This window comes from Apodemus sylvaticus, chromosome 4, assembly GCF_947179515.1.
Source record: "Apodemus sylvaticus chromosome 4, mApoSyl1.1, whole genome shotgun sequence".
In the NCBI taxonomy this organism is placed as follows: Eukaryota; Metazoa; Chordata; class Mammalia; order Rodentia; family Muridae; genus Apodemus; species Apodemus sylvaticus.
The window spans coordinates 16999583-17011774 of NC_067475.1; the positions used below are offsets into that span (position 1 = coordinate 16999583).

At 45.8% G+C, this 12192-nt stretch overlaps 1 pseudogene; it reads right to left on the reverse strand.

Annotated features, from left to right (window-relative positions):
- Positions 1 to 319: 319 nt before the first annotated feature.
- LOC127682486 (protein crumbs homolog 1-like) lies at positions 320 to 9435 on the reverse strand (annotated as a pseudogene).
- Positions 9436 to 12192: the final 2757 nt, after the last annotated feature.

A 12192-nucleotide genomic window follows, 5' to 3' on the forward strand; every position in this document is an offset into this window, starting at 1 on the left:
GAGGCAAGTCCTTCCCAGGAAAGCAACCTCCCCTGGTACTTCAAGTCATTGCAGGACTGGGAATGTCCTCTTCCCCTGTGGCCAGACAAGATGGTCCACTTAGGGGAGCAGGCACTAACAGAGTCAAGGTATGCACCTGATCCAGTTTTGGGGGGACCCACATGAAGATCAAGCTTTACATCTGGAACATGTGTGTAGGAGGGATAGGACTAGCCCATGCTTGCTCTATGATTGGCGGTTGAGTCTCTGGGAGCCCTGAGGGTCCAGATTAGTTGGCTCTGTTGGTCTTCCTGTGGAGTCTCAGGTTCTTCTGGGTTCCTCAATCCTTCTTCCAATGTTCCAAAGACAGAGCTCTATCTAATGTTTGTTGTGGGTCTCTGCATCTCTTGTGGTCAACAGCTGGGTGGAGCTTCTCAGAGGACAGTCTCCTGTTGGTAAATCCAGGTTGGTAGATACAAATATAGCCTGAAGGAGGAAGACAGGCCAGAAATGTATCAGTATAGATCTTCTGAGGACAGCTCAGCACTTTCTCCCCAAACTGGCAGGTGTTGTTTCTGCATTCATTTCTGTCCATCTCACAGAGGACAGTTGTGTATCCAGGCCAGCAGTGACAAATATAGCTGTCAACAGTGTCTTCGCATGTTGCATCATTGTGACAAGGCTTTGACCAACAATGAGGCATCAAAGTCTCACAGTGTGTCCATGTGATTGTACTAACAGTATAGGCACAGTGGTAGTTTGTTTCTTCCACCCACACATAGACCCCTGTGGAGACATGGCCAACTGGCATGTTCATTGGAGCTGAGTTCACAGTGGTTTCCAAGGAATTCAGGTGCACAGTTATAGAAGTGAGCCCCAAGAGCATCCTGACATGTGGCACCATGAAGACTCAGCTCATCAATTTCCAACTCACAGTTCACACCAGAATGCTCTTGAGGATAGACACACGTGTATCTTCCTATCACCTTGAGATGTACAGTCTCACTCATGCAGGAATCAGAAACACTTTCATCCAATTCCAAGTCACAATGCCTGCTTTGGTATCCAAGCACAGAGATGCAGCAGTAGCCATGGATTACTTCCTGGCACAGAGCCCCATTGTGGTAAGGGCTTGAAGCACACTCATGATCCGTCTCACAGAACCTTCCAGCATACCCAGCAGGGCACATAAGGCAGGATGCTCAAGGTCATTATGGCAGGAGCCTCCGTGTTGTCAAGTGTTCCCTCCACAGGAATTAGTGACAATTGCACAGGTTAGCCCACTGTCCCCAGGGGGACATTGGCACAGGAAGCCCCTTTCTCCTGGGGCATTCACACAAAGTGGCAATCCCTTGTCAGGCACTGGAGAAGCTTGGGTCTATAAGATCTTCACTGCCTTTGTTCAAATTATTGGCTATGTTTAAGCAACAATTGAGGTCTTAAGGTCATTTGAGTTAAGTTTCTCATTGTTTATATTTGGAAGTAATAATTGATGCTCTGGATTCTGAAACATTCTCCGAGGGTCCCTGCCATTTCACTATGGCCAGGAAAGGTACATATATATATGAATAGAAATCACTGTTTGCATAAATGGACATGTCTGACATTTAGTTTTCAGCACATTGTTTGTGTACATAAGGATTTAGCTACCTTAGCACTGCTCTCATCTTTTGCCCAACAACTCAGTGGGCTGCGGGGGTATGTACAGTGTTAGCTATTGCTGTCATCCAAGGGCTGGTTGTATCTTGGCCACTTTTCCAATAAGAATTCAGAAGTGTCTTCAGATGTTCTCTAATGTCACAGGGGGAGGGGCCGGGGGAGGACAAATCACTCTCGTTAAGAACTACTGTTGTATTCAAACCATCATTGCCACAAGAATAGGCTCACTGCTTATCCTCATTCCCTCCTCCCCTCCTTTCATTCTATCCTTCCTTCCTTCCTTCCTTCCTTCCTTCCTTCCTTCCTTCCTTCCTTCCTTCCTTTCTTCCTTCCTTCCATTCTTCTGTTTTCTTACTTCAGGAAAGTATCTTCAGTATTTAGGACAGTATAGCCTCATGATTAGAGGCTAAATTGATGTTTACTTGATGAGAAAACCAAGAACTCTAAATAAGTTGGGACACTTGGCTGATAACACTAAAAGAAAAGATGCAGAAAGGAAGTTCCAAGCATGCTACCTACTATTCTATGCCAGTCCAGGGTTGGGGAAAAATGGAACAAGAGAAGGAGAGAAGAAGAGAGAGGAGGAGAGGCAGGGCAGGATGGGCCAAAACAGCACAGCACAACATGCCCAGTTTGTCCAGCTGAGAACCACTTAGACTTGAGGATTGAAACGTGTAAACTAGACCAGGGTCATTCAGGAAAGAGAGGAAATACTAGTTTTAGGAATTCTTTTAAAATGTGTCTTTATAGATTCTTATTTTTTTTCTAAGTAGAACAGTACAGCCCAGTAGTAATGACTGATTTGATGCCAGGCAGCTAAGACAGAACCAGGAAGAATTCCATTACCTGAAACCAGTGTGCTCTTTTGGAATATAGCTTAATTTCTATACCTTTACTGAGAAAGATTTTCCTCACAATTAAATGACCAAGACACAAAAAAGAGCCCCCCCCCCCCCGAATTTAAACTCCTCTCATTACAACTGAGTGTAAAAATATGTAAATTGGAAATTTTCAAGTTTCTGTAATTTTCCCACATTAAAGGACATCTGATGGTTGAAAATATAGTGCTTATTCCTGGCAATTCTAACGATCACTCAGAAAATGGCTTATATGATCCAACAACATGATGTTAGGCACAGGCTATACCTCTGTCACACGACCAACTAGAGAAGCAACTTTACAGGGAGCAGGCCTCTAGTATAGCCAGAATGATCTTCAGAAGAGAAATCATCCAGTGTTTGAGTACGGCATTTCTCTGTGCAGACTCAACTCTCTGCTTCCCACATTTAGAGAGCTCTTTCTACACTGGGCACAAAATACTTGGTTTGTCAAATTATGTGTCTTCTTCTTTTCCCTCCCTTCCCCTTCCCTCCCTTCCCCTTCCCTCCCTTCCCCTTCCCTCCCCTTCCCTTCCCTTCCCTCCCTTCCCCTTCCCTCCCTTCCCTTTCCCTTCCCTCCATTCCCCTTCCCTCCCTTCCCCTTCCCTTCCCTTCCCTTCCCTTCTCTTCCCTCCCTTCTCCTTCCCTTCCCTTCCCTCCCTTCCCCTTCCCTCCCTTCCCCTTCCCATCCCTTCCCTTCTCTTCCCTCCCTTCCCCTTCCCTCCCTTCCCCTTCCCTTCCCTTCCCTTCCCTTCCTTCCCTTCCCCTTCCCTCCCTTCCCCTTCCCTTACCTCCCCTTCCTTCCCCTTCCCTCCCTTCCCCTTCCCTTCCCTTCCCTTTCCTTCCTTCCCCTTCCCTTCCTTCCCCTTCCCCTTCCCTTCCCCTTCCCTTCCTTCCCCTTCCCCTTCCCCTTCCCTTCCCCTTCCCCTTCCCTTCCCCTTCCCCTTCCCTTCCCTTCCCTTCCCCTTCCCTTCCCCTTCCCTTCCTTCCCCTTCCCCTTCCCCTTCCCTTCCCCTTCCCCTTCCCTTCCCCTTCCCCTTCCCTTCCCTTCCCTTCCCCTTCCCCTTCCCCTTCCCTTCCCCTTCCCCTTCCCCTTCCCTTCCCTTCCCCTTCCCTTCCCTTCCCCTTCCCTTCCTTCCCCTTCCTCTTCCCCTTCCCTTCCCTTCCCTTCCCCTTCCCTTCCTTCCCCTTCCTCTTCCCCTTCCCTTCCCTTCCCTTCCCCTTCCCTTCCTTCCCCTTCCTCTTCCCCTTCCCCTTCCCTTCCCCTTCCCCTTCCCTTTCCCTTCCCCTTCCCCTTCCCCTTCCCTTCCCTTCCCCTTCCCCTTCCCTTCCCTTCCCCTTCCCCTTCCCTTCCCCTTCTCCTTCCCTTCCCTTCCTTTCCCCTTCCCCTTCCCCTTCCCTTCCCTTCCCTTCCCCTTCCCCTTCCCTTCCCCTTCTCCTTCCCTTCCCTTCCCTTCCCCTTCCCCTTCCCCTTCCCTTCCCTTCCCTTCCCCTCCCCTTCCCCTTCCCCTTCCCTTCCCTTCCCCTTCCCTTCCCTTCCCTTCCCTTCCCTTCCCCTTCCCTTCCCTTCCCTTCCCTTCCCTCCCTTCCCCTCCCCTCCCTTCCCCTTCCCTTCCCTCCCCTCCCCTCCCCCCTCCCCTTCCCTTTCCTCCCCTTCCCTTCCCCTCCCCTCCCTTCCCTTCCCATCCCTTCCCTTCCCTCCCCTCCCCTTCCCTCCCTTCCCTTCCCATCCCTTCCCTTCCCTCCCCTCCCCTTCCCTCCCCTTCCCTTTCCATCCCTTTCCCTTTCCTCCCCTTCCTTTCCATCCCCTCCCCTCCCCTCCTCTCTTCTCCCTTCTGCTTCACTCCCCTCCGCTTTTCTTTTTTCTTCTCCCTTCCTTTTAGCTCCTTTCTTTCCCTTCTTCCTCTCCTGACTTCTCCTCTGTGTTTTCTTTCTTTTATTCTTTTCAAGATCTAGGTCAGTTTTTGAGTGATTGCCTAATATATGCAAAGGAGATCATTTATTAATCACTTAAATAAAGAAAGAGAAGAGAATAAAAAGAAAAGAACTCAAAAGAAAAGAGAAGAAGAGAAGAGACAAAATTGGGTCTGGGTTCCTACAGTTTAAAGCCCAGAGCTGGGGAAGTAGGAGGATGGTGGGTTTGACACATGGCTACAGAGTGATGCCTTGTTGAAGAGGAGGAGGAGGAGGACGAGAACGAGGATGAGGAGGAAGAAGAGGAGGAGGGGGAGGAAGAAGAAGTACAAGAACAAGAACAAGAAGAATCCATCCATCCATCCATCCATCCATCCATCCATCCATCCATCCATCAATCAATCCATCAATCAGAGTGGTTGCAGAGCAACGAAACACCAAGTCTGCTCTTTCTCTAAGCTTTAAACCTGATCATCTAAAGACTGTCACTGACTGACTATGACCTTTAAAACATCAAAGTCCTTAAATAGTGAACGTTCTTACTAGTCTAGAGAGATCTTCAGTGTTTCACACCAAGTGCATTCACTTTTTTCTTGGTTGCTTGCTTTCCTTCATTCTCTCCCTCTCCCACCTTCCCTCCTTCTCTCTTTTCCTCTTCCTTCCCTCTCTCCTTCATTTCCTCCTTCCCTCCCTTTCTCCTTTCTTCATATTCACTTTCTTGTTGGGAATAGAGAATAACTAATCCATTTCCAAGGAAAGGCGACCCTGGGTGACTAGTCAGACCCCACCATTTTAATCATCCAGGCCAGAGCATGAAAAAGGTCATTCAATTCATGTATCAGTGACTGTTAAATCTCTGGATGTTGCAGAGGCAGGGGAGTGGATCAAAGACACTCTGGGGTCTGAGAAGCCTCGATCAAGAATTTCCTATCTGGGGGATCTTGGCAAGTGCAGGAACTGCTCTGACACTTAGGTGGAACCATTTGAGAAATGTTAACACTGTGGTCCACAAAGGCACTACTAGGGGGAGCATGAGAACCTAATGTCCCAGGCCTACTCACAAAACAACAAAACTATGAGTGCCAAATCTGTGCATGTGAAGAGCCACAGTGCAAATTTACTATTCACATGCTAATCCTGTTGAGCATGGTAGTTCCAGTCGTTTTCACGCTTCTTGCTCGGTCTTTGAGCTCCATAGGCTCAGGCAGATAATAACAAACAAGTATCTCAGTGTAATATTTACATTTGAGGTATCTGGACTTCCAATAAATATTTCCAAGAAAGTCGCAAGATGTGCAGCGATTATCTTTTGCTTCTAACTGATCTCGTTCCATCTTAGAGCAGAATTTCTCAATTCTCCTTACATTTCCTTTGGGGATAAGATAGTATTCCATTGACAGGAAGTCAACTAGTAGCCAACCAGAAAGACATGACCATTAAATCCCAACCATTGTCTCATAGTCAATCGATGCATGACAGATACCTAATCTGTGTAAGAGTTCTTCATCTTGTCATCAGTATATGTGCGTCATGTGGTCTAGAGATGTATGTTCTCCTAAACATCTGTGTTGAGACCTATATCCATCAATGTGATAATAATAGAGATGAGCCCCTATGATTGGCATTGATGCCTTCATGAAACAGCTCCCAGAGGGCTGCCTCATCTTTCTATCACTTGGACATCCCAACCTCCAAACTGTCACAAACACATGCTTGGTGTTTATAAGCCACACAATTTATGGCATATTGTTATACAGTCTGAATAGTCTGAGGCGTTGGTTAGCATGACAGGCGACTTTGAAATCAAGAGCTTTGGGAGACCTGGGGAGATGGCTCAGTGGGTAAAGTGCTGGGCATGCAAGCAAGAGAACCTAAGTCTGAATCCTTAGCATCCATGTAGAAAGTCAGCATTGAGGAGGCTCAGATAGAAGAATCTCTGAGGCTTGCTGGTCCTCCAGTGTAGATGAATCACGGAGTACCAGGCTTAGTGAGGAACCCAACCTGACTCAAATGACTAAAAAAAGACATTTGACATTGACTTGTGGCCTCCACACACGTAGCCCTGCAGGTACACATACACACACACACACATACATACACACACACTTGGGAAGAAAGAGAGAGAGAGAGAGAGAGAGAGAGAGAGAGAATGAATTTATAATGCAGAATGCCAATTTCAACTTGAAAATTGAAGTTCACACCTTTAAAAATAAGTACATCCTGAAACACAGACAATGCCATCACCACCTGTCTTAAGAGTACTGGAAGTAACTTTGCAAAGTATTAGAAATCTTAAGTTACAACCATCTGCTTCGGATGCTGGGCTGAGTGCAGTCTGAGCTGGATTAAACTTTGCCCCCATTTCCTAGGGGATTGTAATCTGTAACACACACCATCGATGCAGATAAAAATCATATTGTACTATGGGAAAAGTCAAAACACTATCTGTAATCGGGAAATGTCTAATTGTTTATATTTTCAGATGGATAGTTTGAACAAATAATTGTAACCTAGCTAGGTCACCAGGACTCTTTGGGCCACTGCAGATTGGGTGATAATTTCCAAACATTCTTTGTATCTGCAAACTTACTATCACATCTCTCTGGACTCTGGTTTTATTGAGCCGATTTTAACCCTTTAGCCTAATGGGCTAATACAACTCATCATCAGTCTCAGCTTTGGCATGACTTCCTTCAGGGAACATTTCATGACCTTTGAAGTCCTAATCACCTGGTCTTCCTCTAGCCTCGGTAGCTTTCCCCCTGTTCCACAGGACCAGATATATGTGTAATGATCCACTACTCTTTTGAATCCCCACTAGTTGCTAAGTTCCGGTGGGTTGTGTTGTGCTCTAGAAGGAACATCTATCACACTGCCTGGAAAGAAGCAGTTACCGTTAAAGCATACTGCAGTGAGAATCCAGTTCTGGAACATTCCTGAGCAGACAAAACCAGCAGAGCGTCTATAACCTCAGCCTTGCTTGCAATGCTAACATAAGGAGATGTTGACTTGGATCCTTTCTCTTACATGTTAGAGAAAGACGGAACCTAGGCAGAAGCAGAAGAAGCCACATTGTATCTTTTGTATTACCCTGGACTAGCCTTTGGAATGCCCAAAGCAGCTGTAACCAACCAGATGTTGCATTTGTCTTGCTTCCTTGTGCACCCTATAAAAGTCTATCACTTGTGTGGTGGCTATTCCTGGTTGTCAACTTGACTATATCTGGAATGAACTACAGTCTAGAATTGGAAGGCTCACCTATGATCCTAATTTGGAGGCTCAGAGATATAAGTTTCTGACCTGGATCTTGGCATGGAGACCTTGAAGCATAGTGGCTAAGACAAGGATATCTCCAAGTTCAAGATCATTTGGGATTAAGGCGTGGATGCACTCGCCTTCAATCTGGGCCACACCCTCTGCTGGAGACCCACATGCCAATAATCTGGCCTACACCCTCTGCTGGAGATATATAAAGACACTGGAAGAAGGAAGACTCACTCTTCCTTGCCTGCTTGCTTCGTGGGACTGAGAAACTGCTAGATCCTTGCACTTCCATCGACAGCTGCTGCTGATCATTGTTGGGGAGTTGGACTATAGACTGTAAGTCATCGACAAATTCCCTAACTAATAAAGACTATCCATACATTCTGTGACTCTAGAGAACCCAAACTAATATAACTTGCTTTTTTATTTCCCCTCAGTAGAGCCCAAACTTTCTGCTTTTGTGCTCCTGGTTCATGAATACTTGCTCTGCTCAAATAAACGTTTTAAAACGTCTATTATGTTTCAATTTTTATTTTTGATCATAGATGACAAATACTTTGTGGTGTGGGGGTTTTTCAGTGAAGCAGTCGCTCTTTGCATTGAAGTCATCTGTGAGGACTTATAGAGCGCCCTTGTCTGAGCGTTGTGATAGTTGAAATGTTCTACCTGCAGTCATCTGTTTAGTCCAGTTGCCACTCCCCATGTGCAATTACTGGAATGTGGCTAGTGAGACTCTGGAACTAAATCTTTGATTATGTTTTATTATAATTAATTTAAATATAAGTCGTTCCTGGTGGAAAGTCATATTACACACAGCCCCAGAAGACTCAAATCAGATTCAGAGGCAGTCAAAGTTTTTCAGGACGGGAAGTAAAGGCTTCCATGTGTTCTAATAATGGCAAATAGCTACATGAGGCTACTTACATAGTAAAGTTTGAAGCCACTGAAATTAAATATCAATTAAATATTGGCTTCTGAATCATGCTAGCCACATTTCAACTCTTTAAAGTCTAGACTCAGAGAGTGGATACTATACTGGGTACCACAGAGAGCATCTCTACCATCAGAGAAAGTTCTGATGGCAAACGTGAGTTTCAGGATGGCAGAAATAAAGATGTATATTCCTGGAATGGTACTTTGTTGAGTTCTTTGAGGGAGACTTGGTTAGAGTACTGGGGGGTCATAGTTCTTATGAAAAGCAGATAGCATCAACTTTGACTCACCTTACCCAAATAGGATATTGACTCCAAGAATCTAGTATAACCACGAATTGGGACACTGATGAGAACTAAGTAGCCAATACAGCCAGGTCCAAATTGACTCAGGCAGCATCCTCACCTGAGAGGGTATCAGGGTCAGCTTCAACACTCAGCACTTAAGTATCTTATTTACTAGCACACAAGTCAGCTAGCAAGGTTAGAGTCACCTCTTGACCCTCTCACTGCCACTGGAGTCTCAGAAGCTGACCTCTTCCCAGGGTATCTTGCTTTGCTCCTCATTTGCATCCTGTTCTGAGATTGGTCGCTGTTCCTCTTCTCTGTGATACAGTCATTGGCAGCAACTCTGGTCTTTGTTACCTCCAGAAGGGAGGATAACACCAGAGCTTCTCTGGAAGACCACCCAGAAGCTTCAGCTGGCGCAGTGCGGTGTTGTCCATCTGCCGAAAGGCACCAGACCCCCTGTGCCAGGAACACCTGCGCTCCTTGGTGGTCTTGGCTACCTCATCATTTCCCAGTGACATTCAAGGTGCAGGCCTGAATGCCCACACTGGAAATCACCACCAAGGAGCTTCTCTTCTCCCTTTAGCAACAGAGTAGCAGCGGGGTGCTCATCAGCCAAGAATGGTCCCAGGCAGGGGGTTAAAGTCAGTCTGGGCATTTTCTGAGGAATTTACTTCTGCTTTGACAAAGCCAACTTCTCTGTGTTCTGGGACACAGTGCAAATGCCATCTGTTAAGGTAGGCTTCTGCCATGCAGAGTCGTTTCGGGGGAGTGGATATTGAAATTCCTGCTTTTGAAATTCCAGAAAAAGAAATAATAGAAAGTGTTTAGTTCCAAGTTTTCACTTCCAGTTAGGTGCCCCTTTTGTTTTTCTGTATTTTGAAAGTTGACTTTTTCGACAACTTTTGGACTTTTCCTGAGAACGGTCAAATGGTTCCTCCGTTCACTGGGCCACCTCTGTGATGTTCCTCAGTCTTTGACCACGGAGCAAACTTTGCTGCTCTTCGCTTTAATTCTTCCATTTACTATCCCCCCACCCCCACCCCTGCCCACTCAACCCGGGTGTTTTTAAAACCATAACCATTAAAAATTCTCCAGAAAAACACTTAAATACCAACCCCCCCCCCTTCCTAAAAATGTCTTGTCAGATTTCTTCCTCTTGTTTGCTTCAGAACGTGGTGCTTTGATTGTCCATTAGAGAGTTGTTTACATTTCTCCAAAAGCTCCATTTAGTTTCCCTGACAAGGTGGAAGAAGTGACTGGCTGTGATGGATAGCGGCACCTGTCCTAATGGCTGCTCACACTGTGCCCACCAGTGCACGGTACATTGATAAATTGACAACAGTTGGAGCATGCTCTGCTAGCAGCGAGAACGAGGCTACCAGGACAAACACAGGCGGCGAGACAGTCTGCTTTAATATTCCTGGGAAAGGTGTACAGCCTCCTGCTCTAACACCCCAACAGCTGTGGTGAGGAATCTGTGCACAGGCAGAATTTCTTTGTTACCTTGACATTACCTCTGCTAGTTAGTCTGGAATTATAGTCACTGTCTTCCTGTTGAATGGCTTGCAGTCCTTGAGTAGAGGGGCTGTTTTAGAAGCTAGCTGGTAAGACTGTACGTCTGCACTATGAATGCGTGGATCTTTTCAATCCCTTTGTTGAAGACTTTGCTTCTCTCCCTGATAAGAAAAAAAGGACAAAAAAACAATGGTGACAGGCAAATGAAGTAGCTTCAGTTAATACTGAGGGCTTCATTATCTGCAATAAGTTGCTTATAAGGTTTTAAATTTCTAGTAATGAGGAGGTAACTGGCTGCCGTTGCACCCAAGCGTGATGCAGGGTGAGGATTTAGAAGGTGATCACCTCTTCCTCCTGTGTACTTACCATTTTCTTTTGTCCACTCTGTTGGGTCACTCTGTTGTGTTCTCGGGTACCCTTCCTAAAGCTGGGGCAGCAATGGGGCTCCTCAGTGGAATCCCCCCGTTTGACAAAAGGCAGATGGCGAGAGGGGCACGTTTAGCTCCTCAGACTGATCGGAGTTCCTGCATGTCCTTCCTCTCAGATCGGTTGGGAGCCTGGGGCAGGGTCTGCTGACACAGCTGGCAGAGAGCTTCTGTGGTGGTTAAGGCAGCAATCTCCAACAGTCCCTCGACTGATTCATCCATTACAAGCTTATCTTAACTGAGGACTAATCTAAAGGAACCAATGGCCATGGAGAAAATGCTACAACTTAAAACAAAGTCATAAAAAAGGAGAGGGAAGCAGAGGCTAAAACAGCTCCGACAGTAGCAGTAACCGTGCCTTCCTGAGCCTCTAAATGGGCCCAGTTACTGGTTTTATGATAAGACAGTTTGCCTTTGTGATTTGCATGGGTAATGAAACAATTAGCAGCCATCATATATAAAACATGCTGGTCCTTCATTAGACACCAAAATGGAACGGGATACCATAAGACATTAGTGTGGTGAGGCCTGAGCGTCTGGCTTAGTCCCTTTGACTTCGTGTGGAGTGGTGGTGTAAGCTTGGTTGCTGTTTCAATCACTGTGGCATTAGCAGGCTAGACTGTGGTGAGTTGATGTGCAATTCTGACTGGCTGGCAGTCGCCTCCACCCCACACCCCCTAACTGCTACTAAATTTCATTTCAAGTTATAATTGTTGACATTGGAAACAGCTACTCGGATCAGAACAACAAAGCAACAATTATACAGGATCTGGTGTTTCTCATGCAAATTACAGTGATAAAATACAGGAAAATTCAGACCACTTACAGACCAGTTTTTGTCTGTGGAGAATGCATTCTGAAGTATTTGGTTAACTAAATTAAAATGTAAATCTTGGCTGGATTTTCTTCTTAGGTAGTGATATGAAACAGTTTCTAAAAGTCAAAACAAGAAGAAGGAGGAGGAGGAGGAAGAGGAGGAGAAGGAAGATGAGGAGGATGAGGAAGAGGAGGAGGAGGAGGAGGACAAGAAAGAAGAGAAGCAGCTGCTTCAGCGAGCATGTTCCAAACAACTTACAGAAATATATTTTTTAATGAATTGAGTCATAAAGGTATTACATGAGATATTTTAAACCACTGTTCCAATAGGAAAGACAGAGAAGAAAGCACGGTTGAAGTATTTACATTTTATATTTTTGCTTATAAAGAAGCTTGGGAGCTTTGGGTGAGGTAGGTAATAGAGTCAGTCCCATGTGTGTCCAGGAGTCAAGCCATCTTGCTCTTATTCCCTGATGCTATGATGTTTACAACCAGACGGGTAACTAAAGGACATTAGTG